Source organism: Mizuhopecten yessoensis, unplaced genomic scaffold (assembly GCF_002113885.1).
Source record: "Mizuhopecten yessoensis strain PY_sf001 unplaced genomic scaffold, ASM211388v2 scaffold3151, whole genome shotgun sequence".
In the NCBI taxonomy this organism is placed as follows: domain Eukaryota; kingdom Metazoa; phylum Mollusca; class Bivalvia; order Pectinida; family Pectinidae; genus Mizuhopecten; species Mizuhopecten yessoensis.
The window spans coordinates 219,872-224,993 of NW_018404901.1; the positions used below are offsets into that span (position 1 = coordinate 219,872).

Consider the following 5,122-nt stretch of genomic DNA (forward strand, 5'->3'; position numbering starts at 1 on the left):
CCGCCCGCCCGCTCACGTGATAACATAATACGTCCCCGTCTTCGACGGGCGTATAAAAAGGAGGCATTTATCAAAAAAAAATCAAAAAAATCAGCTAAGATGAAGTAGGGTTAATACGTGGAGACTTGATTTAATACTAATTAGTTAGAGGCCCTATCATCAAAAATTAAAGTCAATAATCAAACTTACTGTAAGTTGTAAAAAATACTATTTAATGTTCAAAGTAAATGTCAGTACAAGCCCGTACAACATTAAAGAGATATCATTCCTGTAAAATTATTTATAAATCATTCATTCATTCTTCAGTTTACAAATGGACATTAATGTTCTAATACGATGTCTTCCTCATTTATTTAGTAAATGGAGGACAAACCTCAATCAAATCATAAAATCTCTGTGTAATTCTCCGTAAAGTACCTTATTTCATTACAAAAACAAGTAAAATCTCCCATTTTATTGAATTTTTTTTACTGATTTCTTTTTAGAAATACTTTGTTTTTACCAGTCTGTTTTCTTCCAGATTTTAAGAGAGAAAAGTTTGCTTTGTCAGTACATATGTGTATAAATGGACAGAATACGTAAAGGTTCTCCAGGAGACATTACGTTTCGAAAGATCTAAAGTGCAAAACTCTATAGCAACAAAATGATTTTGTAATACATGTACAAACTGCCGCCATGGAAATGGAATGCGCTGATATCTTTTGACAGATAACAGACCTATGAAGAAAGGTCTCATCGAGATAATACCACACAGTGACTGTGGGTTTTATGTGAAAAGCAGCACACTCTCATTCATGTTAAAGTGAGCTCAGAATCATAAGCATCAATACATTTTATGGGTTGTCCTCCCCACATTTTGGCGGCTACAACTTTACCTACATGACTGCTATCAAGATCGGGGCCAAATCACACAGGTTTAGATAGCAGATGATGATCTATACTTACTGCTGGTAAGAAAACAGCTATCCTTGCCAAAACGACTCAAAAATGATTCACTATCTTCCTTGTCCGGGTTTCAAATTCATCCTAAACATCATCTGATGGGGCGAACTGTGTCACGGACTTAGAGACTGAAATCCTACTCAGATGTATCCTTCCGCTATTCATTGAACACCGCTCTCAACTTGTACAGATATATATAAGTACACTTATGGACTCTACCGTAAATCCCCCAACAAAGTCCCTCCTCCATCAACCAGTATTCTGTCCACGCTTACAATACATTTATGTCAAATCTTAGAGCCATCTTTTTATGAGATCTGTGAAATTGTGAACTTGCCCAACAGTTGATGTGAGGTTTGGACACAGTTGATACAAAGGCACTACCTTATCGACAGATTATACCAAACAAAAATTTGAAAGTTTGCCCAGGTTTTGACTGAGGAGCTTTCTATTAAAGTCACCCTAATTCCACCACTGGTTAAGCTACACGTTTGGTATTCGTTCAAGAATTTCACCAGCACCGCCACTGAAGCCAAAGAAACGGTGCCAGCGGCGGTAAGCGTATCCTTTTTTCTGTGTTTTGTTGCAATAAACAAACAAACTCCTGACAGCATTCTGCAGCGTATCTTGAAACCCAGATCTTGACGAGGTAAAAATACTGCATGCATTAAAAAGTTGGAATTTCATAATCAATACGACCTTGACATGGTGACCCTGGTTTATAATTAAAACAGGTGTTTTCTGGTTATTTCACGGAGACTTGCAGCAGAACAGTCGGAGAAGTTGCACCGCATTGTTTCACAGATTTTGTAAAATTGAAAAAATAGAAGTAGAAATTTTATAAGTATTTTTTTGGTCTACTTTCCCCGATGCGAACACTTACAATCATGAAACCGTTACTTTTTCCCCGGACATTGATCCACTCTTTTCTTTTGGTGGTATTACCTCTAGAATTCTTCCAGTACCTGACTGATTAGACTTGATGAGGATGTAAATAGATCTCCTAAGGATTTGTGAGGGCTGGGACAAGTGGTCATGATTGTACAACATTAAATGTCCCATAACATTTGTACTATAAGGTTTTACAGGATAATTAAACTGGCCAACTAAAATGGCTGAAAATAACAAGTTGTGTGATTAACTCATTCAGCCCTGTAACACATTTGAACTCTTCCAATTCAAAGATTGGAATATTTCATTATGAAAATTCAGGGGTGAATGCGCTAAGCCTTCCTGGTCACTAACTAACATGAAGAAATATGATTGCCTTTGTCTGTTTGTATTGAAGTTAAATCTTCGATAATCAATTGATGTTCACGACATATAAAATATATCTGGGTTGTGATTTAGATCACGTAATCATAAACACGTCAGTGTGGTAGTTTATCCTGCCTAAACACCCCAGTCACAAAGAATGCATTATATATATTATCTATGATTAATACGGGAACCCGCCTCCACTTCCTTATATAGTCACCAATGTAAACATGACCCACACACTGTGAAAATAATTTCAAATACATTCAATATTTTTAGGTATTTACCAGTACTGTCTGACGGATGTCTACAGAGAGCTGCTGATCCAATCTGTGAATGGAAAACCTTACACAATGTTGTAGATATTATATCTGTAATGCTATTAAATCTGGCTAATCGAACTCAAGTGTTTAGGGATGAGTGATACAGTGACTTGGTAGACAAAGATGACACACCGACAGTTGATTTCCTGTCGAAGCCATCAGAACCAGGCTCCAGTCACGAGTCCTATATATATATACCTATATGATGGGAAAGGGAAGAGGTTGGACACACATGCAGTAGGATAAACAAGGGCTCGTGGGCGACCAGGAAACCCTCGGCTTTATTTTTGGGTTAAGAGGAAAAGGAAACATAGGACATGGGTTCTGTGAAGAAATAAAACAATACAGAGGCATCATGGTTGTTTGAATGAGAAATGGAACAAATTAAATGGGTAGATGGATGAAAGGGCAGGAAGGGTGGATTAAATGGCTCTGTGTAAATGAAGTGTCTGGTTTGTTTTGACTAGACCCCTCCAATGTGATTAACCGTACCAGGAAATCGACTGTGATCTGTAGATATATGGAAGTTAAAGGTGATAAACAGTTTGTTTATTAGAGCCACACATTTATATGAGTTTACATATATATGGTTTGTAAAACACAATTAGAATTGAAGTTAAATTGATACAGGATATCTGGTGTACTGATAATGTGTGTGTAAATGATGGTATAGACACGTTTATGACACACAAATGTTTGATATCTCATATCATCTACAGCAAGCCTCTGGTCATCCCATTACAAATGATCTATTAATCCTTGTAATATGGAGCCCAGAGACACTCATCATTGACTATACAGCCTAGGGTGTTATTATAGACATACATACACTTCATCGACCTCTGATACATACACTACATTGACCTCTGATACATACACTACATTGACCTCTGACCTCTGATACATACACTACATTGACATCTGACCTTCCGATACATACACTACATTGACCTCCGACCTCTGATTACATACACACCAACCTATGGAACCAGAGACGGGTGGGGGATAGGGTTTCCTATTATACAAGTTCACTTTGATAGGGTTTCCTATTATACAAGTTCACTTTGATAGGATTTCCTATTATACAAGTTCACTTTGATAGGGTTTGCTATTATACAAGTTCACTTTGATAGGGTTTCCTGTTATACAAGTTCACTTTGATCGGGTTTCCTATTATACAAGTTCACTTTGATCAGGTTTCCTATTATACAAGTTCACTTTGATAGGGTTTCCTATTATACAAGTTCACTTTGATAGGGTTTCCTATTAAACAGGTTCACTTTGATAGGGTTTCCTATTATACAAGTTCACTTTACTAAGAAATGTTAACAGTTTGATCTATATAAGGGGTTGGTTTATACAGGTTTCCAAACTATACAGGGTTCTGTTTCCAAAGATTCCATTGTAAATAATAAGTAATAAGTAATAATTATAACAGTTTGAACTAACACATTCCTAGTTTCAAGTGTATACACGTATGCATGAAGACAGATTAGCATGAAATGAAATAAGCTGCATACCAGGTATTTTCAGAAATAACATACAAATCACAATAAGCTAATGTCACACATATTAACTATTCAGTAAGTATATTTTCTAAGAATAATTACATGTGTAAGGATTTAAAATAATCTTCTGAAGAGAAAAAATATAAACGGTTTGTAAATTTTACCAAATTTCTCAAAAAAATCAATTTGAAAATTGGATTTCATGTCCCAATAAGGAAGTAGGGCTGTGATTAATTTGAGAATAATAGGATTTTAATGTTGTTTTTCCCTGATAATAGAATCATTTTTATATGAATTACTCAATCATGCCTTCATAACAAATAGCAAGAGCCTGCATGGAGCTCATGAACATTTCCAAAACCTATCATATGCATCGCCAATTTTCTCCATCTCCTTCTAAAGATCCAAACACATTTTATTATGCGGGTCACAATACTTGTAATTATCACTTTCCCAAACCCATTAAAATTCTTAAACCACTTCATAACCACAATATTGTCTGTTATCTAAACATCTTGTGGATGGCTTCACCGAGTTTAAAACTGTTGCAATACACATTCATACCAGGCTGTCACAGCCAAATTTGCTGAATAATCAAAGCCAAGGGCCTATTTAATCTAGGATTAGTGCGAGTGTACTTAATCCAATAACCACTGACCATTCATAGTGTTTCCTTTGTGGTATTACGTAAGACATTAAGAGAGAGATACATACACAGAAGTACGGCTTTCCTTAACACTCCTAAAACTACTGAATCATTACAGTATTCAATGAAACAAGATCTGCTGGGTAATTTTCTATGCCCTTGTAAGAAACAGCAATGATCTTTCAATTTATCTAAAGCTATATATATATTGTCATAATTGCAAAGCAGACTCAAGTCAGAGAAAAACAACCAAACAGAAATGTTTCAGAACAGCCAAACCCAAACGGCATGTACAACACTAACAGGAGAGGGGCGGCATGTACAACACTAGCAGGAGAGGGACGGCATGTACAACACTAGCAGGAGAGGGACGGCATGTACAACACTAGCAGGAGAGGGACGGCATGTACAACACTAGCAGGAGAGGGACGGCATGTACAACACTA

General features: G+C 36.4%; 1 protein-coding gene across 14 annotated transcripts in view; it reads right to left on the reverse strand.

Moving 5' to 3' along the window:
• Positions 1-5,122, reverse strand: part of LOC110447077 (rap guanine nucleotide exchange factor 6-like) — a 136,323-nt gene that overhangs the window by 69,342 nt on the left and 61,859 nt on the right. The window contains exon 1 of one of the 14 annotated variants that reach the window (XM_021492514.1): positions 2,487-2,613. The exons of 12 other annotated variants lie outside the window; for them this stretch is intronic. The gene's annotated coding sequence lies outside the window, so the exon portion shown is untranslated. Of the gene's footprint in view, positions 1-945; positions 1,096-2,486; positions 2,614-5,122 lie in introns of those variants that run through there. One more of the 14 variants, XM_021492513.1, reaches the window with a different exon arrangement.